Source organism: Felis catus, chromosome B1 (genome assembly GCF_018350175.1).
Source record: "Felis catus isolate Fca126 chromosome B1, F.catus_Fca126_mat1.0, whole genome shotgun sequence".
In the NCBI taxonomy this organism is placed as follows: domain Eukaryota; kingdom Metazoa; phylum Chordata; class Mammalia; order Carnivora; family Felidae; genus Felis; species Felis catus.
In genome coordinates, this window is record NC_058371.1 from 40,311,102 (window position 1) to 40,335,278 (window position 24,177).

Sequence of the window (24,177 nt, forward strand, 5' to 3'; positions counted from 1 at the left end):
TAGCACCTGCTACCTACCAGGTACTGTCCTCAGTGATATAGCTATCTCTATATCTATATTCATGCACATTTGCCTGCATACCTTGCTGTGTATGCATAAATGTGTGAATTTATTTATTTAATGAAATGTTTATATATTAAACACCAGGCACTGTTCTACATGCTTTATAAATATAAACTCATGTAATCTTCATAATAGCCCTATGAAGTATGTAGATTACTATCCCCGTTTTAAAGATGAAGAAACTAGGCATAGCAAAAGTAATTGCCCAAGGTCAACAACTACTGATGATGAAGCTAGAATTTGAACCCAGGCAAATACAGATGGATTCTGAATCCATTCCATTCCCCAGGCATACATTGTAGCTTTCCTTTTTCTCTATCTTTGCTTACGTCATTGCTTCTGTATAATGTTCTTTCCACTCCTTTTGCTTTTGACAGCTCACCAGTATGCAAAGGTGCTATTCAAATGTCACTTTTTCCAAGATGTCTTTTCCTGATTAACCCAACTAGAAGCCTCTTCTTTTCTTAGATTTCTAATGGAATGAAATTTTACCCTTTGAGATACTTACTGATTACTCTCTTATATGGTAAACAGTTTATATTTACCGAGATGTCTCATACCAGATTATAAGCCTCCTGAAGGCAGAACTTTCATTCACACTATTTTCTGCTATAATCATGAATATCCTGCCATTCATACAAATCTTACAGATGCTTGGGAGTTTCATGATGGCAGAAACCAAGTGTTTAACAAATTTTTTTTTAAGTGTATTTATTTATGAGAGAGAGAGAGGCAGAGTATGAGCAGGGGAGGGGCAGAGAGAGAGGGAGTCACAGAATCTGAAGCAAGCTCCAGGCTTTGAGCTGTCAGCACAGAGCCCAACATGGGGCTTGAACTCACGAACTGTGAGAACTTGACCTGAGCTGAAGTCGGACGCTCGACTGAGCCACCCAGACACCCCAACAAATGTTTGTTAAATGGATGACCTTTTAGGAATGTATTCAAACAGTAAAAATTTCCCAGTATTATTCTAAGATACTTTAAAAAATCAGCTATGTTAAAATAAGTATTCAAACACTAGCAGTAACAGTACTGCCTTTATGTTCACAGTACTGATATAAATTGTGTTATAAAATCATGCTGAATTAATTACTTAGCAGAGTTTTAAAAAGAACTGTTTTTAAGAGTTTGCTATGTTTCTCTCTCTCTTTTTTTAGCTTACAAAAAAATGACTGCTGAAGAGGAAATGGTTTGCACTTTTGGAGTTAGAGGTTTCTGCTCATATGTGGGTAAATTGGTACTCTAATCCATTTCTGAAGTACTAAAACAGGTTGGATAGCTGTGACCTATGCCAGTATAATCCCTCTGAAGCCTAGGATGAAAGAACCATCTCTTTAGCATATATGTGTAGTTGTAGCATTAAAGGCCATGTGTATTTTGTTTCAAATTATAGGATGGACTAAATGGAGAACTTACCACTGTAGCAGTTTTATAATCAGACCATATCACTTTCATTTTAGTTTGATTAACATAATAATTGATATGATAAAGTAAATATAGTAAGCAGAATTGTGAATTTTAAGAATAACAGACATCAGTTAGTCTTGAAAGGTTTAGTTTGGAGATCCAGGGATGGAATGTTACAAATTTTTTGAAGATATGTATATTAGTGAGATTTTGCTGTGTAACAAATCACCTAATACTAGTGACTTAGACAAACAAACACATATGATGCCTCACAATAACATAGGTCACTGAGGTGGTTCTTTTGGTTTGGGCTAGCCTGGCTGTTCTCTGCAGGTGGCTGACAGCCCTGCTGGGGCCACACAGTCTATGATGGCCTCCTGCACATGTCCGGAGTTGTCCTGCTGGCTGGTGCGGGAGCCTTGGCAGCAGGTGGCACATCTTTGTCCCAGATGGTCATTATCAGTGGCCTGGCCAGGGCTTCTTCATGAGGTGTTCTTGGGGCCCAAAGTGCAGCAAGAGAGGGCGAGCCCCCATGGGTCAGCACTTTTCAACTTTGCTCTTGTCTTGCAGGCCAAAGGGTGTGGATATAGGGAAGCAGGAACAAATAGGGGGTCATTACTGCAACAGTCTGCCAAGATAGGGAATTCATGAATGTGCTTAGTGTCCCTAAATTCTGATTGATCCTTAGGCCAGCAACATGAGGTGATCAAATAGAGAAAATCAGGCTGTCAAAGCTACACAGTTTTCAGAGGGATAGTTTATAGACTCTAGGCTCTCCTGAAATACTTAGTAATCATTTGAAGCCCCTTTCAACTTTTTTTTTTTTTGAGGCCTTGAGCTATAAAAGTGGGGAACCTTTAATCCTTCCTCACTCAGTAAATATCCCAAATTGATCTTCAGCAAAGACTACGTTGATGGCAGAAGAGGTGTGATCATGATGGCTACAGCTGTTTATTGAGAGCTCATGTGTGCTGGTGCTATATGGCATCTCAGGGAGTTTTAACACTGGCCCTTGATGTTGGCATTATTACCCTTGTTTTACAGGTAAGGAAGCAGAGTCATAGAGGTTAGCTGAGTTCCCTGAAGTCATAGAGCTGGTAGGTGGGAGACTACATTTTGTACCCAGCTCTTTCTGACTCCACAGCTGCATCCAAAGAAGAGTTGCTTACCTAGTGGGTTGATCATGTATTTTTCCAGCATGGAGGCTTTGAGTATTTTATGTCATCCTCTGAAAAACTGAGAACCATGGAGATACATGAGGGTTTTTTTTCCCCCCTTTCTACTCTTTCCCTACCCCACCACCCTCACTAGTTGGACCAAATAACCAGATTTAATTTGAAGATGATAAAAGCTCAGAATGGAAATTTTACTGCTGGGTCCAGATGTGATTTTTAAATATTTCAGAAGGGGCACCTGGGTGGTAATTCATGGTTCATGGGTTCAACCCCTGAGTTGGGCTCTGTGCTGACAGCTCAGAGCCTGGAGCCTGCTTTGGATTCTGTCTCCTCTCTCTCTCTGCCCCTCCCCCGCTTACGCTAGCTCTCTCTCTCTCTCTCTCTCTCTCTGTCTCAAAACTAAATAATTATTAAAAAAAAAACCCTTCATTTAAAAAATAAACTACATCTCTTCCCCATTCTACCCCAGTTGTGCTCCCAGAGCACAGAGCACATCACTGTGTCTTTGTGCTTACCAGAACGTTGTTTGGGTGGGTCTGCCCTTCGCACCAGAATCTTGTCTGCCCTCCCTGTATCAGCAGCACCTAGCCCCGAACAGGAGCATTCCAGTATCTGGTACATGATTTTATGACTGAATTCCATGCCTGGGGGGAAATTCTTTCCTTCTTTCCTTCTCCCTCCTTTTGGGCTATTCATCCTCCTTTGGTCCTGTCTTTCTCCTTCCTAGATCATTTTTCCTCCCCTCACCCCCGATCTTCTGATCTTCAGCTTTCCTCAGCTTTCCATTTCTCCCACCAACTCATTAGTCATCTTATATTCATTACATGTTGAAATGATAGTATCTTGGATATATTGAGTTAAACCAAATATATTATTCAAATTAATTTTACCTGTTATTATTTTTTTACCTTACTACTAGAAAATTTAAAATCATGTATGTGGCTACTCTAGAGGGTCGATATCCAGTTTAATTCATTAATGTGAGTTCATAAAACTAGTTTTTGTTTCTGTTTCAATTGCATGGATCTGTTGCACTAGATAAGCCATAGATCACCATCTTCCTTCCACTCACATGGCATTGCCTGGCCTTCCTCCCCACCACCAAAACTTCCTGAGAACAAATGGGGAGAATTTACCTTGCTTTTAATGATGCACATAGGTTTTTCTCTACTGTCATAAGTATGCCTGGAACAAAAGTACAGTTGACTCTTAAATTATTTTCACTAATGAAAAGGAAGCAGCAGAGTGACTAATGTAAATTGGAGGATACACTATTTTCTTTGGAATGTTTTGGTTCTTCCATTTTGGAACAGGTGTGGCCAGTGTTGAAAGAAACAGTGGAGTCATACTCAGCATATTTGATACATGAGGAACTGGAAAACTCAGTGTTCCCTGCCCTCCGTATAATGGATATAAGACTTATCATAGTGTTCTTCTGCAATGCAAACTCCAGTGCCTAAATAAAGTTGGTGTATTTGTTTTTTCTTTCTGGTTTAGGGAAGGAATGTGTTTTAGCTTAGAAACTCTTTTTCCAGGGGTGCCTGAGTGGCTTAGTTGGTTGAACGTCGGACTTCAGCTCAGGTCATGATCTCACGGTTCATGGGTTCAGGTCCTGTGACGGGCTCTGTACTGACAGCTCAGAGCTTGGAGCCTGTTTCAAGTTCTGTGTCTCCCTCTCTCTGCCCTTCCCTTACTCATACTCTATTTCTCTCTCTCAAGAATAAATAAACATTAAAAAAAAAAAAAAAGAAAAGAAACTCTTTTTCCAAACTATGATAACAGGATAAGGATGATTGTGTCAAAAATAGCCTCACAGCATCTTCTTTTGGCATTAAGAATTCTAGAGTGAGTTTGCTGTCGATCGCTAAGAGTTAATTATATTGATTAGGGGTAATCATCTTTGATAGTGCCAACTTCTTTCCTTTTGGCATAGAGTGGGAAATGCTTACCTCCAGTGACTTTGGGTTGGGGTAGTGGTGAGTGTACCTCTAGCTACCATCTTGCAAGGGTTTTAGCGAGTCCTGCTTACCATTGGGCATTGGGGGTGGCATCCCAGACCTGCAGCTAGCAGTTTTTGTAAACAACTTGGAGGAGGTTTGTGCTGGTGGTTACCAGCTCATGCCAATGGGAATCAACCTGTTTACCACTTTGGGTGTTTGTGCCATAGGTGGATGGTGCTTCATAAGAGCATAGTCCTGTCTTAAAGATCCATGTAATAGGATACCTACCTGTGACAGAGAGTCAAGGAGTGAAACTCTGTAGCACAGACCTGGGATTTTGGAGTTAAGTAGAATAAATCTCTTACATTCTTCTTCTTCTTTTTTTTTTTTTTTTAATCTCTTGCATTCTTAAACTAACATTTTAAAATCAGAAAAACAGCTTAGAAAAGATCTATAGGATTATAGCTAAATGGTTAATATGGAAGACATATGTCATACAGAGGTTAGGAGGGCGATGGAATGATCCAGTGTTGATTCAGAATGAAGCCTTGGACAAGTCATTGAATTTCCCTGTTTTACCCATGTGTTTAAAAAAAAGGGGGGGGGGGGTGGGAATAATATCTCCCTGATGTGTTTGGGGATTTGAGGTTTGTAATGTGTTTTGAGATCTTTCATAAAGTGTCCAGTAAGACCAGAGTATGTCACCAGAACTCAAATGTTTAAAACTAATCGAAACCATCTTGAGTAGATGTTATGCAATTCTGTGGCTTTGATAATAAGTTGTACTTATTAAGGAAGTACATATATATATTTGGAAGTATATATATTTTAAAAGAAATTCTGTGCTATTTCTCGTTTTCTTTTGACTATCAGATGTGTGCTTGGGGTCTTCAGCTGTTAACCTGAGTGTCAACATGATTTATAGATGGTCTGTCATCTATAGAGGACAGTTTACCAGTTCCAGCTAGCCACGCAGTTAAATGCACTTCAGAATGTTTCTTGCCAAAGACGATGCCTTTTGCAAATGTTTGAGATGTTTGTTCTCACTTGTAATAATTTATTAGTGAACCTGTGTCCTAATAGCAACTCCTTGGAAGTGCAGAAGACAAAGCTAGAAAGCAAGTGAAGGACATTGGTTCGTTTTATATCAAGAAAAAACCTTTCATTGAAGAGTACTTGTTAAACTTACTAGTTTGTATATTTGATTCCCGTTCAATTTCACATGGTACCACATCTAATCACACTGTGTAAAGAATCTGACAAAACGTCCTTTTACTTTGCTTTTCCTTGTGAGGAGCATACAGCACTGCCACCTTGTTGCCAAAGTTTTGTTTGATTTGAATGTGCTTAAAAAATCAAGTGAGCGCCTGTTGTGAAAAAGAGCTTACTCTTTCTTTGTCAGTACTTGCGAAAACAACTTAAAAGAAGTTAGTATTATTGGACTGAATTCAGTAATTAGCATAATCATGATGCTATGTATTGTTCAGCAGAGCACGCCCCTTGGCCAAATTTCCCATTAAGAGGACACCGATGTTGTCCTAGTGAATAAATCCCAGCACACATGATGCAAATCAGCGAGTTCCTGCCTGCTGCGCCGGTGCGGTTAATTTTAGCTGGGGTTTGTTCTAGGAGTTGTAAAACTGTTTACCCAAGTAGAAGTTAGTAAGCTGAAATGTGACTTCTCGGCCTAAGGTGATAGGATATCTATTTTAGACTTCAGATTGTGTTCATGGTCGGGAGAACAGTCTTCTGAAGAATTGCGGCTCAGATTTCCTTTGAAAGTGCTTGTAAGTAGTGGCTGGGTTTTTAAGATTTCTCTTTGTTCTTCTCTCCTTAAATCTTCCTAATGTTGCTATCATAGTAACTTTTCATCTCTTGGGAAAACTGGAAACTTTGGGGTGGCTACTTCAGGGGATTCTAAGAATGGTGGCAAAGGTTTTTCTTTACCGTGTATCCCACTGCAAGAAACCTACCTCATTTGGTTTTCCCAAGAGAAAGTATTTGATTCTTACTGTTTTTATCTTTGCAGAAGCAGTCTGTAGATTATTCCTTATTTTATCTGTTAAAATATTTGATTAATGGAATGGTTGTCTCATTGAGCTTTATTTCTATGGTAACCTAACTCTCAGGAAAAAAAAAAAGTTAAAAGTAGATTCCTGTTGTACTTACTGTGAGTTACAATTTATATGCAGAAATAATGGGAGTGTCATATGTAATTGTGTAAAATGTACAGATGGACAGTTTTATTTTTTTTTTTAAGAAAGATTTTGTGTTTAAAAATAGACCCATATACCTCTAAAGAGAAGCACTTAAACAAATTTAGGATGAAGGCTTTACAAAGTAATTGAAAGCATCCTCTGGAAGATTGAGTTAATTACCACAGTTAACCAAAGTCATGAAATTCTTTAATCTTAACTGCTCTTAATTTAACAAGTCATTGCCAACTTAAATTTAGACTGAAGAAAACTAAAGATTTTAATATCAAATATTTTTAATTAAATCTGCATCACCTTGCTTAGTTTGAGGTGTGTTTTAATTCAGAGTACACTAACTTCATGCCAAATAACATGCTTATAACAGAGAACCAGGCTGGACATTTTTTTAACCAATTAACAAATAAATTCTATCCCCTCTAGGAATATTGACTTTAATGAAGCAGTTCTAGTAGGTGCTGGGTAGCTCCTCACCAGGCATCTGTGCCCATGTCATCTGTGTGAGCGAGGAGGGAGGCATTCCCTCAAATGCCATTTTCCATTTTGAAAGCTTTATTCAAAGACTTCTTTGTTATTATATATTGTCTGATTTTAAATCCAAATGACCTAAGGTGTCAACAATGAAAGGAAGTGTTTCAGTGGTACATTTAGTAGGAAAAGAATGTAAGAAGGAAAAACAGAACTGCGTTCTTGAGCTATTTTTAGAAAGAAACTCCTATTAAAACTTAAGTTTTTTTGTTGAGCAGAAGAGAAATTTGCAGTCCAGATTCATTGTAATTATAATAGAAAAGTCTAATACCGTCTTTAATAGTAAAAAGGACTTTGTTACAGTATTTGCTTCATAATACATACTTTCATTGCAAGAAAGTCACCACTCTTATTCTTACTTTTAATTGTTAATAAGGCGCCATCTGAATGTCCGCGGAGTGTTTTTAAAGGTGCATTGTAGTTGGATCCTAGATCGTTTTCAAACTGTTATTCATTCCCTCAGTTGTAGCTCAGTCCTGTGAAAAAGAAAAGCTGTTCAAAATGTATCCATTTTTGAAATTTAACAGAAGTTTCCAAAGGTATTTTTACTAGAGGAAGCTTGTGTTCTTCTAGGAGGAGTTGCTAAAATGCTCATAAACACTTTGAGAGTGTCCGTTTTAATGATTTATGTGCTGTGAGAGAGTGATACAGGTGAATGAAAGGGAAGATCATTTTAATGATGTAAGCGTCAGTGTGGGAATTTGTTCTGTTTGCTGGGGTGGTGATTCCCTTCACTCCTTCTTATCTTGTGTGCCTGATGAAGTGATACCGGTTATTGTTCCCTCGTTAGTAAAGTCTCTGTTGACTAGTTATGACCTTGAGCATGACAGATCGCAGTGAGCTCAGCTCATGGTCACAAATGGGGGTCCAGATGCTGAGCAGCAGGGCAGCTTTGGGGCCTGTGGAAAGAGCCCAGCAGCCCACGGTTCCACGCCTGTGCTGTGCACACCTGTACCTTCCATCATGGTTGCCCTCCCTGCGGTTGACTGTGTGTGTCTGTCCTCCAGTCCTGTTTAAACCGCTTTCCCTGGCAGCCTGCCTTTTCCTCCTAGCCCTCTGCCTCTTAAAATAGTTACAGACCCAGAGGCTCTGACAGAGTAGCTCCTGACTGCAGTAGGTTTATTTTACTCTTTATTCCTAGAGAATTAGCCTTCTGCTCCGAAGCTTTCAGGGAGTTTTTAGGGAAGCAACGAAGAATCTTTTTGGGGGTTCTCTTCATCCACTTGAGGGTTTATGTAATAGATAACTTGTCTGTGTGGTTATATGGGAACTTACATTATCTAACAGGTTGCCTTTTGGCTTGGAGCTGGATGCAAGTGCGCAGTGATCACATCTCTAGCTTGTGCTCTTTCAAAAGGAAATTATGTAGCAATAGGCTTTGTTATATTGAATTTCAACGGTTTTGTCTCATATGAAAGGAACAGTGTGCACAGGAATGCCTTGAGCTCTGCTTGTCTTGTATGTAAGTAGATGGTAATAGGATTGGACCCTCTGCTGGAATTCTGACTTCTCCTGGAAATACTGGGACTGCTGTTATTATTTAGCATGTATTAAGCACCCCCAGAACACATACAATGCACAAAGACTGCATAGTTCCTACTCGCAAAGAACTCACGTGCTAAAATTAGGCAATAGACAGAGACTGGGCCCCCGACATAACGCACTAAGTAAACTGGCAGAAAAAATAGTGTGAAAGGGAAGAAAAGGAAAACAATGGAGTGGGGAGAGTTGGGGTCAGCTCACAGGATAGCTTTCAGTTCATCTGGGCTTTTACCAAACAGGACAAACTGCTGTGTGCCCAGGGGTGCTCCTTCCCTTTCTCTTCCAGCAGCTAGGGAAGTGATGGAGATGGACTGAGCCCTGCAACCAGATCCTCAGCGCCAGTTCCTGTTACAATTCTCCACAAAGGGAGGAGGTTCACTAGTTTCCCTGCACTTGGAATGGTTGTTATATGGAGGGCGTAAACTTCTGGTGTCTCATAAAGTCCAATAAAAGTAAGAAGCATCTTTCCCAGTATAATGAGATTTGTATAGAAATCTGACCTGGCATTCCAGATTTTCTCTCTCCTCCTGAACTGATGTGCACTAGATCTGGTTCCTTAAAACCCTACACTGGTTTAGGATGTTGAGTCAACTGTTGGATTAGAGAAATGCTTTGAGCTTCTCAGAAGAAAGGCATTACAAAGGTCACCTAAGCATTACTGCAGCTCATAAAGGAGTCAGAGAACATGAATCAGAAGGGAGCTAATAAGGCAAGCTTCGGGTATTGGAGATTAATAAATAGGAATATACTGTATGAATCTGTGAGTCATTTTTCCCCTCATATGCAACCTCAGCCAGTCTCTCTGACTAAGGTTCTGGGTCTAGTTCATGGCTCCACAACTAAAAGAGACTTGGAGAAGGCTCAACCAAGAACGCCACAAAATGATTAAAGGGTTGAAAACTGATATCTATAATATGATGTTAGGGAACTTCTCTTATTTAGCCTGGAGGGGAAAAAATGCCCAGGGGACTCTTGAATTGTTATGCAAGTAAGTAGATGCCTCAGAACCAAGGACTGTTGACCAACTAGTATCTATTTCCATTGAGAATATAAGAGTTCAGTCCAACAAAGGTTAGGTTAGAACCATGGTCCCTCACACTGCAGTCCTGGCACCTTGAGCATCAGCACCACGTGGGAGCTTATGAGAAATGCACCTTCTCAGGTCTCATCCAAGATCTGTTGATTCAGAACCTGGGGAGATGGGGCCCAGCAATCTGCATTTTGACAAGCCCCGTAAGTGATTCTGATGCACACTAAGGTTGGCGGACTACTAGATGAGATATAAAGAAGGGTTTTATAAAATGGGGAATTTGAACCCTGGAAAATGTAAACCTTTTTTTGGAAGTTATCTAAAAATGGATTTGTATTTGTGATGTTTTCAATATTCTCTCTAAAGTCTGGAGATAAGTGACCTCTCAAAGTCCCTTCTAGCCCTGACTTTGCTCTGGATTTCCTCTGTCACTTAGAGAAGATTAATAATTAACCAGGAAAATTTTGCAATTACTTTTCTGAACTCAGTAGTTAAGACAGTGCCCATTTCAAATGAGAAGCAAATGAGAAAATGTGATAGTAATGTGCTATCAGATTATATCACAGTGTTATTCAGTGGACTCCCTCTTCCCCATGTGACTTTTACACAGCCACCAGAAGGGGAATTTGGGTAGAGGTCAAAACAAGGAGCCTCTTGATGTTAGCTGGTGATTGATCATTTTGTGTCACAGACTGCTGACTAGATTGGTCGCTTTCTTCATGAAGCCTATGTCAGAAGATAGGTGGCAGTAGGGAAAGTTTGACTACCCCATTTTCCCAACTCTGTCACTCCCACAGGAGAGCTTTGTTGGTGTGCTGTTGTATCACCTGCAGGAATGTCCTTCCCCGTCCCTGCCATGGGGAATTCCATGTGACACTCTAGATGTAGGGGCAGAGCGAGGACCTAAAGAAAATGTAAGCACAGATGTGGTCAGCTTGGAGGCTGTCTGCTAGAGGTGAAGGATAGTGACCTATTTCATCTTGACGTTTTTATATCTGCAGCAAACAATGGTACACATGCCGGCACTTAATGAAATTAAGTGGTTAATTGCTCAGTTGAAATGGTCAAGGCCACAGGTGCTCTGCCTTCTTCAGTGTAATAAATTATCTAGAGTTAGGAAGGTGGTGGTTCTTACCCTTCCCAATCAAAATAGTTACTCCTCCTGTGAGTCCCTCTACTCACCACCTGCCACACACCTCATTGTGCTTTTGCCTGATGGAATTTTCTTGGGTTAAAAACACAAACTACTGAGAGTGTGTCTATTTGTTATACTTTGTATAGCATTTAGTACGATAAAAGCTTTTTGTGATCATAACGAAGAAAGTGTTTTCTGAGGACATGTTTTGCCAGTGCTGTTTAAAAATTGTCACACAAGTGGCACACTGCTGTCTCCAAAGAAGACATGGTTTATCTTGGCCAGGGCACCATGGCTCTAATATTTTAGCCCTTAAAAATGGGATAGGTAGAACCCTTGGCTTTTATGGCTATAGTTAATTACATATTTGCAGAGTATTAAAAGATCCTTGAAGTGAGAAATGACAAGTGAGGGCGTCTGGCTCAAACTTCAGTTTGCTGTGTAATGGGAGACAGGGGGTAAAGGTGGCAAGTGTATATACCAGTGTTGCACAACCTTCAGACCAGGTTGTGTTTGAAAAAACTGAGCTCTTAGACATTAAGCTGCAGGCACTGCTATTTCTACACCTGTGTCTGTTTACGGAGTATATGAAGCCCACCGAATGTGTTAGTTGCACACTGATAAGATAGCTATGTCTCACCAATGCAGAGGACAGAGACAGCTGATTTTTAACATTCTGAGTTAGTCTGAATATAAAATATTTTCTTTCGGGGCGCCTGGGTGGCGCAGTTGGTTAAGCGTCCGACTTCAGCCAGGTCACGATCTCGCGGTCTGTGAGTTCGAGCCCCGCGTCGGGCTCTGGGCTGATGGCTCAGAGCCTGGAGCCTGTTTCCAATTCTGTGTCTCCCTCTCCCTCTGCCCCTCCCCCGTTCATGCTCTGTCTCTCTCTGTCCCAAAAATAAATAAATGTTGAAAAAAATTTTTTTTAAATAAAAAAATAAAATATTTTCTTTAAAACCAGCGAACTCTCAATAACTATAAATCCAAGAGAAAGTTCAAACGATTGGTCCATTTGGACCATTCTTATTGATAGCAGGCAAAAGGCTATTTTCATTTCTCTACAAAGAGAATTTGCTTAATAGTCATTCCCTTTAGTATTTCACTTTGGCAAAAATAGTTTTGTTTCTAAAAGCAATCTTATACCTAGTCCACATATGTTTGATTAAAAACGAGAGTGGGTAAGTGGTTTGGGCTAAACCTTTTCTCATTATTGTTCAGTCGAAAAAAAATTAAACTTGATGAAAAAGGAGGAGGAACAACCCCTTTGCTTATTATAGACTACTGAATTACTGACCTAATGCTTCAAAGAAACATCCCCAGAAACAACCTGATAAGGTACTAGTTAGATCATATATGGTGTTACCATGTAATGCAACTCTCTGCAGCCATTTAAAAGTGATGGCGTTCTATCTATTACGAGTGAAACTTGCAGGTTACAAAATACATATGTATAACCGTTTTCTACATGGAAGGCAATTTTTTAAATGGCTAATGGCTCATTTTCTTTTTTGAAAGGAAGGCACAGGGGCTCCTGGATGGCTCAGTCAGTTGAGTGACCAGCTCTTGCTTTCAGCTCAGGTTATGATCCCAAGTCATAGGATCAAGTCCCACATCAGGCTCCTCACTGAGCATGGAGACTGCTTGGGATCCTCTTTCTCCCTCCCTCTCTCTCTTTCTCTCTCTCTCTCAAAAGTTAAAGAAAAAAAAAAAGGAAGGTACTTATATGTACATGAAAAACGAATGCTTTGCATCAGATGTAAGCAATAGTTATCTTAAGGAGATTAGCTGATGTGTGATGTCTTCCCTCTTCTCTTTGGCTACCTATAGGTTTTTTGTTTTCTTTTTTTTTTCTAATGAGCATGCATTATGTAATAATGAAAAACTTTCTTTTCAAAACAGGGCTGTTATAATTCATTTTGATTTTGACTTTTTTATTTAATTTGGCAGTGGCCTCCCAGTGGCTTACGTAAGTAATGCATACTTCGATGAATAAAACTAGTAGTACATCAGAATGTACACAAAACAGTGGTTATTTTTCAGTGGTGAGCAAAGAGCACTTTTCCTTGCTTTACTTTCTTGTGTACGTACCAGGTTTTTTTTTTTATATGAGTGTGTATTATTTTTACAATGGGAGATTTTGACTTATTTTTAAGGCAGAGACTTGAGATCTTGGCTCTTGGGAAGAGGCCCATACAAAGTGATGCGTGGCAGTTATTGATAAAGGTTAGTTTTGTTAATTCTTCAGGGTAACAGGTATTCAGCAAGGGTTTGCTTTCACTGCTTATGGCTGTGGATGTTCGGTGAGCTCTGATATGACCTCAAATTGAGTAGGATCTCAGGTTCAGTATTATGTAAAGGATGGGAGCTGGGGAACCCAACATTTTTAAGTCATTGAAATAATACTTTGTGTTAGGATTATTCATTTAAATTTTGTAAGGGACCATCATTCTTGGTCTTCAATATAAAGTAGTGAATTATAAAACCATTATAAAAGATAATATTTTGAGTGACAGTTACAAGGGATGATGGAAAGAATAAGTCATCTAGCTCGTATTTCCAGAGCACTTATCTTTGTAGTATCAAAGTGTATCTCACCAGTGTTTATTAAAAGTGATAGCACTTTAGGAGAGTACTGGCCTTCTCAATTCTTTCTGCCAAATGCTGCTAGGATGTTCTTGTGGCCTTAATCAGAAGGTTATTTCGGGTAACTATTTGGTCCTGGTGGCAGTTGATGTAAGAAAATCATGAGCAAAACAGTAGGCCTCCCTTTCAACCCATTTTTGTGTGGTAACATGTGAGAATAAGTACTTTTGATAGTTACTTAAAGAGTCTCTCTTTAAAGTATATTCCTAAGTTTGGGCCTAAATGAGTAGAATCTGTCACCAGGTTTACTTGGGGACAGAGGTTTAGATTGAAACTAAATTGAATCCACTGTCAACAGAACCTTAAACTTAATTTAAAGCCACAGTGCCTTGAGAAACCAAAAGGAATTTAGTAGCATGTATGTAGTATACCATGTTTTGGCCTAGCCTTTGTTTGAGGACCTTTGTTACTCACAGAAGAGTGTTTTCCTGGAATACTTATAACTAAGAAAGCTGGTTTTTCAAGTTTCTTTCTTACTGTTTTTGATCCTTATAAGGAGTGCTTTTCTGTTCATCCTCTCTTATATTTCTTTATCATCTTGTCTCTTTCTCCTGCAATTGTAAGATAGGAATAATCATGTAATTCCTCTCTGCACTGTTGCCTCTTTGGGGAAGTAAAGACATATCCCACATGGGTTTATCATCATTTTTTCTGGGTCGGGGAGGGGAGAAAGAGATGTCAGTGAGCTATTTAACCCAAAGAGTCAGAAATGCAATGGATAGAGTACTGTTCCAGTGAGATTTGTGATAGTCAGCCACATCAGCATGCCCTAGCTGCCAAGTGATTTCAACTCTGATGAGTCACAGCCCTCCTGCACACAATGTCAGCACAGATATATGGTGTGCCACGTGCCACGGGGCACCTGAATGATTCAGTTGGTTAAGCGTCTGACTCTTGATTTGAGCTCAGGTCATGATCTCATGGTTTGTGAGTTTGAGCCCTGTGTTGGGCTCTGTGCCGACAGCATGGAGCCTGCTTGGGATTCTCTCTGTCTCTCTCCCTGTCTCTCTGCCCTCCTCTCACTTGCTCATGCTCTCTCTTTCTCTCTCCCTCAAAATAAATAAACTTTTAAATTTTTTTCATTAAAAAAATGAAATGCCACGTGCCCTATCAAGATGGAGTAAAATAGGTGGCTACAGTTTGATTAATAGAATGCTTTTCAAGTTGAGTGGCTCAAAGGAAGAAAGAGAACATTTTTTTAAAATGATAGAGTGGATAAAAATATGTCTAGACTATATTCTGAGACTATAGACTAAATTAGAAAAGGTAAAAAAAAAAAACTGTGGTTGCTGTCAAGAGAAAGGGGGGTTTTGTAAGAGCAAGAGGAGAATGGAGCTCAGCTTAAAGATTTGGACTGAGTTTATTGTCTTCCTTTTTATTTTTTTATTTGTTCATTCATTTCTTGGTTTTGTTTGCTTTTGCCTTTTTTACAGACTAAAAGTGAAAATAAGGGGATATGAATGTGCTTAGCATAGTGAGGCGGTGGGGGGGCTCATGTATTGTTACAAAGGTTTCAGAAAGAAAGTGATTGCTTTAGACTTGACTTGAAATTAAAGTGGTGGCTGGTGCAGGAAGAGAGAATTGTTGGGAGGTTCTGTCACTTTCTGCCTCAGCCTACTGTGCAGAGTTTGGTATCCCTAAGGACCTAGAGGGTGGAGGAGTGTCCAGCCAAGCACCTTTTGCTGTCAGTCCTGATTTTCACGATCTCTACTTCTGTTCACGTTTGTTTGGTTTTTCCTTGAGTGTCTTCAGGCTTTGTGAGACTTGTCAGTAACAGTTAAATAATCCAGAATTTTTATTTGAAGAAAAATGACTTAACAGCTTAATCCAGAAAAGCTTCGTTTGATCAGGTGTAAAAACTTGACATTGTCATACTATTACGTATTACAATGATACGTTTTTTAAAGTTTAATTTTTATTGCATTTTAAGGGAAAATTACCCTCAATTGGTAATGATATAATGAGAAAGATTTTTTTTTCTGTCTCCCCATTAAATATTAAGCAGCAAACTTCTAAGAACTCAAATGATCAAATTGGATCCAACTACGTAAGAGCAACACAGATATAGAACTAACTTTCTTTCTTTCTTTCTTTCTTTCTTTCTTTCTTTCTTTCTTTCTTTCTTTCTTTCTTTCTTTCTTTCTTTCATTTTGAGAGGGAGTGCACATGCACACAGGAGGGACAGAGGGAGGGAGAGAGAATCCCAAGCAGGTTCCATGCTGTCAGCACAGAGCACAACATGGGGCCTAATCCCACAAACCATGAGATCATGACCTGAGCTGAAGTCCGGAGTCAGACGTTTAACCAACTGAGCCACCCAGGCGCCCCAGAAGTAATTTTTTTAAAGGCAAATCATGGCCACTTCAACAAAAATTATATATAGTAACATTCATTCTACTATAAAATTATGAATCTGATGACACTATAGTTCTGTGAGTGTTTACACATGCTGAGGATTTTGTGACCATCAGCACAGACAGGATAAATAAAAATTAAAACTCCCCAGAGGTTGTCTTTGTGCCACCCCTTTGTATTTAGACCTTCCCCCCATCCCTTAACTCCCTGAACTATGAAAGTAGTCTCTAAGTTCCACACCAGCCATAGTAAAGGGTGAAAAGCCATAGTTAAGGGGGCTTAAGCACAACCTTTGATCAGTTAAGTGGCTTATGGGTCATTCTTCAGAAGCCAGACTAAAATATAAAAACAAGGAGGAAAAATCTGAGCAGGGAAATCAACAGCTATACCCTGTGGAAAGTAGACTTCACAGAATTAGATCAGCCAAATAAACAAGCAAACAAATATCAGTAACAAAACCTCTAAGGTCTGGGAACATCAGTAACCAGAGTTGCTATGTTATGTACAGTTATAGATATATAACATATCTATAATATGTCTAGTTTTAAATAAAAATTTATGAGACATGTAAAGAAATTAGAAATTGTGACATACACAGGAGAAATAAACTAGACAATTGACACTGCTTTTGAGGGGCCCATACACTGAACAAAACAAAGACTTCAAAGTAGCTATTATAAATACTCAAAGATTAAAAGAAACCATTTAAAACATTTTTTTTAATGTTCATTTATTTTGGGGAGAGAACGACAGAGCATGAGTGGGGGAGGGGCAGAGAGAGAGGGAGACACAGAATCCAAAGTGGGCTCCAGGGTCCAAGCTGTCATCACAGAGCCCGATGCGGGGCTTGAACTCTGTAAAGTGTGAGATCATGACTTGAGCCAAAGTCATCACCTTAACCAACTGAGCCACACAGGTGCCCCTAAAAGAAACCATTTTTAAAGAAAAAAATGAAGGTATGGTGGCAGTGAATCACCAAATAGTGACTCTTTTTAAAGCGATAGAAAATGCAGACATGATACCAGAAGCACAAACAACAAAGGTAAAAATAGATAAATTGGACTACATCAAAATTAAAAGCTTCCGCACAACAAAGGACACAATCAATAGAGTGAAAAGGCAACCTTTGGAATGGGAGAAAAAAATCTATAAATCATATATCTAATAAGGGGTTAGTATCCAGAATATATAAAGAATTCCTACAATTCAACAGCAAAAAACAAAACAAAACGAAAAAAACCAACCAAAGAAACAAAAAAACAAAAAATGTGCAGAGGACTTGAAGTAGATATTTCACTAAAGAAGACCTACAAATGGCCCAAAAGCCAGTGAAAAGATGCTCATCATCACTAATCATTATCGAAATGCAAATCAAAACCACTGTGAGATATCACCTCACACCAGTTAGAATGGCTACTATATATAAAAAACAAAACAAAAAACAAGCATTAGTGAGGATGTGGAGAAATTGGAACCTTTGTACCTTGTTGGTGGGAATATAAAATGGTGTGGCTGCTGTGCAAAGCAGTACAGTAGTTTCTCAAAGAGTTAAAAACAGAATTACCACCTCACCTGGCAATTTTGCTTCTGGAGAAATTGGAACCTTTGTACCTTGTTGGTGGGAATATAAAATGGTGTGGCTTCTGTGCAAAACAGTACGGTAGTTTCTCAAAGAGATAAAAACAGAATTACCACCTCACCTGGCAATTTTGCTTCTGGATATACACCCAAAAGAATTGAAAACAGAGACTTGGAGAGAAATTTGTACACCTTTTTTTGATAGCATTATTCACAGTATCCAAAAAGTGGAAGTAACTGAAATGTCCATCGGTGAATGAGTAAAAAAAAATGTGGTTTATATGTACAATGGAATATTATTCAGCCTTAAAAAGGAAAGAAATTCTGAACATGCTACAGTGTGGATGAACTTTGAAGACACTATGCTAAGTAAAATAGGGCAGTCACAAAAACACACTGTATGGTCTCACTTATATGGATGTACTTAAAGTAGTCAGACTCATAGACAGAAAGTAGAATGGTGGTTGCCAAGGATTGGGGTGAGAGGGAATGGGAAATTATTCTTTAATAGGTACAGAGTTTCAGTTTTGTAAGATGAAAAGAGTTTTGTGGTGATGTTTGCATAACAATGCAAATGTACTTAATGCCACAGTATACTTAAAAGTAGTTAAATGGTAAGTTTTATGTTTATTTTACCACAATTTAAAAAAATGTTTTAAACATGGAAATTCTGGAATTGAAAAGTATAACAAAAGGAAAAACTTACCAGAGGGATCAACAGTAGATTTGAGTTGTCAGAAGAAAGAATCTGCAAATTGAAGAGAGCCATGGAGGTAATGCAGTCTGAAGAACAGAACAAAAGAATGAAAAAGAATGAACAGAATCTCAGAAGAATATAGGTCACTATTAAGTGTGCCAATTGAAGTATCAGAAGTAGAAGAGAGAGAGGAAAAGGGGTAGAAAAATATTCAAAGAAGTCATGATTTACAGCCTTACAGGTGGATGAAATACACTAATGTACACATTCAAGATGCTTAGCAGACTCTAATTTGGATAAGCATTAAGAGACCCACACCCAGATATGTAATCAAAATTTTGAAAGACAAAAAGGTGATGTGGATAGCAGCAAGAAAGGAAAAACTCAATTATAAGGGAACTTCACTAATATTAACACCTGATTTCTTATGAGAAACAGTGGGGGCCAGAAGGCAGTTAAGAGGGCACATTAAAGTGTTAAAAGAATCCTCTGCCCTGCAAAACTCTCTTTCAGAAGTAAAGGCAAAATAAAAACATTTTTATCCCAAGTAACTGAAAACAGAATCCATTGCTAGCAGTTCTGCCTTAACAAGAAATACTAAAGGAAGTGACACTTGACACACACACACACACACACACACACACACACACACACACACACACAGTAAAGGTAATTAAGTAGGTAATGATAAAAGACTGTATAATTATATATTTCTGCTTCTTATAACTGATTTCAAACATGACTAAAGAGCAGCTTATATCTGGTTGCTTTCTAGTTACTGTAATAAAGCTCTGTGTTCACATCAAAGCATCCTCCCTAGCCTCAAGTTTTCTAAAGGAAAAACTAAGCCAAAGGGAGTCAGTGACTTGCCCAAGAAAGTTTATCTCAAGCATCCACCAAGGAGTTGAGTGCCAGGAGCACACTCAGAATCAGGAAATAATATTCAAAGAAATCTTATAAACTGTCTTATCTCACTCATATTTTTAAATTACTATTTCCATCATTCTTTGAGGATGATAGCAAGCAAATGCTTATGGTTTCTTAAGTTAGTAAAAAAATTTCAATTTCAGTTGTCTCAATGAGAGATAGGAGGAACTGCTAAATTTTCACCTGACTTCCTGCCCAGACGAACAATGTTTTAGACTTACTGCCTTGTTTAGACTGTTTACACTGTGAATTTGGGTGGAATTGAATTAAGTTTGCAGACTTCTGATAAAGCACTTCAGAGGCCTGAACCAACTTTCAGTCCTGAACCAACCAGTTTTTGAATTGCAAAAAGGAAAAGTCTGACTGAATCAATTTAATAATTATTTGTTCCCTCTTGCTTTTTCTGCTGCCTAAGAACTATTGCTTAAGAACCTCTGGAATGAAAATAAGAGCTATGGAGCTGTAAGTTGAGCATGGAAAATAGTTGAGATAATAATCTCCATCTATCCACTCTTCTATTTATGTTAATGTTCTATTAATAGAAAGAATGTGTAGTAGTATCAGGAATCAATGTTTTTATAAGTACCATTCATATTTCTGTTGAGCTTCTATAATCAGAACAAAATTAGCAAATAAATATGTAGGAACCAGGATACCCATACATAGTCCCATTTTAAACTGTAGCTGAAGGGAAAGTATTTCCTTAATACAGCTGCTAGAGCTTAGCCAGACAGCCCAACACTTCAGGGCACAGAACTGGAACAGTACGCCTAGGTTTGCCATTTGATAGGAGTGATGTTAAGTGATTTATTCATGAGAATGATTCTACTTTCAGTTATGAGTGGAGAAAAAATTATGTAGAGTAACAGGGGAATCCATCTACAGTGTACACAGAAAGGGAAAAAAATGGTTCGAAGCCATTTCCGTCTTAGGACAGGAGTAAATGTATAAAGCTCAGCTATCCTTGTCCCTTGCTTTCAAGCAGTATCGTACCTGCAACACTCCAGCAAGGGGGGTCATAATCCTTAAAAAAACAAAAACAAAGAAACTCTTAGCAGCTTTCACGTTTCTTTTTTTTTCTTTTTTTCAAATTAATTATTTTTTGAGAAAGAAAGAAAAAGCACTAGTGAGCAAGGGGCAGAGAGAGAGAGGGAGAGTGCAGAGCCCTGAGCCGGTTCGGTTCGTGCTCACCTGATGCAGGACTCACGCTCACCTGAAGCGGGGCGCGAGCTCACCTGATGCCGGGCTTGAACTCATGAACTGTGAGAAAACCGACTGAACCACTCCAGGCGCCTAGAGGCACATTTCTGATGGGAGCACGCTGCAGTGTGCAACAAGCCATTCAGTTATAAATTTTTTCTTCCTCTCCAAGGGCAGTCTTACTACAATGAAAGACTGTTTGCCATATCTCCAAATTTGATAGAGTGGCCAATATGTATTTCATTAATAGTAACGTTGTGGAATCATGAAATTTGAAATAGAAACAACTGGGGTGCTCAGCTGGCTCAGTCAATGGAGCATGTGACTCTTGATCTTGGAATTATGGGTTTGAGCCCCACATTGGGTGTAAGTATTACTTAAAAACAAGGGTGCCTGTTTGGCTCAGTCAGTTAGTTGAGCATCTAACTTTGGCTCAGGTCATGATCTCACGGTTGGTGGGTTTGAGCCTGGAGTTGGGCTCTGTGCTGACAGCTTGGAGCCTGGAACCTGCTTCCGATTCTGTGTTTCCCTCTCTCTCTGCACCTCCCCTGCTCATGCTCTGTCTCTTTCTCTCAAAAATAAATAAACATTAAAAAAACAATTTAAAAAACCAAAATCTTTTTAAAAAATAAAAAATAAAATAGAAACATTAAAGCTTTTTTAAGATAACTGCTCATACAGTCATTCAAATTCCATTTGAACATCTCCAAGGAAATGGCGCTTGCACCTCCTGGGGTAGTCTTTCAGTTTTTAAAAACTTCTGTGTCTTCTCTTCTTCAGTCCAAATCACCGTAAACCATTCATTCATTCATTCATTCATTCATTCATTTATTTTAAGGGGAGGAGGGACAGAGAGAGGGAGAGAGAGAATCCCAAGCAGACTCTGCACTGTCTGTACAGAGACTGATGCAGGTCTCAAACCCAGGAACCTGTGATATTGTGACCTGAGCCACCCAGCCATCCTTGTAGTAACTCCTTTTATCTCCTTTTCATTATTGTTGCTCTTTATTTCTCTTTATCCTTTTAAAAATATATTTACTTAACAGATTTCTTATAACGCCTTCATACAGAGCAAAAGGCTTTTGGAAAACATCTAAATAACACATGCTTTATGAGCCAAAAAGAAACTTAAATGTCAGAATGACAAAAATGCAGGAGGGAGAGTGGATACAGCAGGAATGAGGCCTGCAGAAGAAACAGGGTCTGGAGACACTGAGCCCACAGGATCTGCAGTGGAAACTTTATATCGAGGAGCAAAATAAGTTTGTGCATGTTCCAGAAATTCATGAGGGCCGTTGATGGCATTGTTCGAGAAAGGGTCAGGAATTTCCACCCCCTCTCCCCACAGCACAATCCTGCGGTTCATAGTTGCAGACTGCACTGCCTCTTCCTAGTCCTGTGGTCTCTGGTTGATACAGAATAATTGGGTTGGATGGAACTTGAAGATACCATCTGATCTTGAAAATTTACAAAGATCATGGCTCTGCAGCGCTCCTTGTAGCCAGTTCTCTTTTTCACCCTTTCCTCTTTCCCCATTGTTCCTGCCTCCCCATCCCCAGCTCAGGCCAAGACCCCAAGGAATCTCAATTCCCCAAAGAGGAGCTAGTGTCATTAAGAAGGCCTGATGAATGCCAACCAGGAGCATCACCTCTTTACACTGCTTTCATTCGAATACCTCCACATAGTAAGTAGGAACCACCATCTCACTTCTACTTTGTTACGACAGTCACATCTTCAAAACGACCAAAATTGGACCAGATGACTTCTCAAGACTTTTCAAACTCTGATGTTCTCTGATTCTCTAATGCTGTGAACCAAAATAGGAATAAGAGACTAATCTTAGGTTGTTCCTTGTGAGGATTAACCTCAAATACTGTTCCAGTAAAAAGGCTTGCAGTGCACTTGGCACCCTCAGGACATTTTCGTATTCTCTGGGTGAAGTTCAGTTCTTCTGGCCAGTCCTCAAGAGAAGCATACAAAGGATGAAGGAAGAATTCTAAAGAAGGACCAGGTGTGACTGAGGATGCCCTTTAGAATCCCATAGATGGGAATATGATAGACGACTCCAAACCATGTCCAAAGGTTTGGTCCAAACCAGTGACCTTTTCACACAGTGCTCAGGTGCCAGGACAAAGGGATGTTCTTGAAAGTGAAAAAGATAAATAAAAATATATAGATGTATTTATATCTTAAATTATAGGTCATAAACTTGATGGAAGAATTGTCTGAGAGGCCTGGGTTGAAAACAGATTGATAGTAAATTCATTTTGTTTATTAGCAAAAACAAAGCATATTTTGGTGGTACATTCCTAACTTTAAAAAAAAAAAATCTACTTTCCTTTGTAGTGTTTTAAACAGTTTTTCCAATGCTAAAAACTAGTAGTTGCTCATCATAGGAAGTTTTGGATAATATAAAAAAAATGTCAAGAGCACCTAGAGAATGCTGAACCTTGGCCCTATTTCTTTAAAGTCTCATTACTGGTGTGTGCTTAAGCATAGTTGATCATATGGCACACACCATTTGTATGCTGGTTTTTTCCATAGCAGACTGTGTTCCAATGCCATGAAAAATTCTCAAGTTACATTATGTTAGTGAATATGTTAAATTTCCTCTTTAGAAGTCACCAGTATTTCCCCAGCCTTTCCTCCTGTCTGGGGACAATTAAATGGTTTTCTTTTTTTTGTGATCATAATAAATGACATTTTTGTACATCAGTATTTGTTCACATTTCACATTATTTGCTTATTTTCTTGAGCTTGTGAGGTTGATGTCATAAAGACACCCATCCCCTCCCTGAGTACTCTCTGTTCAAGAGAGAGTACTGGGACCACCACGGATCTGACCCAGCCTGGTGTGTTTATAAGGACCATTTCCCATATGAAAAATAAATGGTCCTACTTAGAACCATTTAAATCATTTCCAACTATGCTTATGAGAGAGAACATTTCAGAACTGATTTTAGAATTGGTATTGGAGTAGCAGAGCAAGGTGACACTTTTCTTTATAGTTTGCTTCTACTCTAACTTATTTTAATTGACCTCCTTGAAGCTTTTGGTGTATGAAGTGTCCACAAGTCCAGATTTAAACTATCTTCAATCTGTGGGCCTCTGTAGGAGTGATTTTCAGCCCAGCTGTTTATATTTACCCTAAACCTGAATGCATATAAATGGGTTTCCACCTTTTGGATCCTGGAGAAGTGAGATCGAACACTTGTCTCCACAGGAATGCCCTGCTTTTCTTTTTCTGTGCAAGTAGTACGTGCCTAGTTGGAAGAGAGTTCACTAGTTTGTCCTCACAGCAGGCCTTTCTCTTACATCTCTGGCCTCGAAAGAGTTCTATCTGAGTCCCTTTCTGTGGAACTCTGTATTTGCAGTTGTAAGTCAGCCACCTCCTCTACTTGATCTATATTTGCTCTTTGCTTCTTGCTGCCATTGTTTTAACAAGATGTGACACCCTGTCTTTGAGCCTTGCTCGATTGAACTGGCTGCTTTTATTGCATCTAAGTGGAATGTTGCTTCTTTCACTGAATAAGAGAACTCTTTCTTTCTTTCTTTCTTTCTTTCTCTTTCTTTCTTTCTTTCTTTCTTTCTTTCTTTCTTTCTTTCTTTCTTTCTTTCTTTCTTTCTACTATTTAAAGGGGAGCTTGGGGGGCAGGGGGAGGCAATGCTGGCAATATAGGAAAAGAGAAATATCAAAAGCAAATGGTTTTTATGGGTTTTTTTCCTCAGGTTTACTGAGGTATT

General features: G+C 39.0%; 1 protein-coding gene across 10 annotated transcripts in view; it reads left to right on the forward strand.

Moving 5' to 3' along the window:
• The window catches only part of SLC20A2 (solute carrier family 20 member 2), a 107,735-nt gene that overhangs the window by 26,462 nt on the left and 57,096 nt on the right, over positions 1–24,177 (forward strand). For 2 of the 10 annotated variants that reach the window (XM_045055118.1, XM_045055117.1), the window contains exon 3: positions 1,221–1,292. The exons of 5 other annotated variants lie outside the window; for them this stretch is intronic. The gene's annotated coding sequence lies outside the window, so the exon portion shown is untranslated. Of the gene's footprint in view, positions 1–1,220; positions 1,293–5,305; positions 6,373–21,992; positions 22,118–24,177 lie in introns of those variants that run through there. 3 more of the 10 variants (XM_045055119.1, XM_006930665.5, XM_019828150.3) reach the window with 2 other exon arrangements.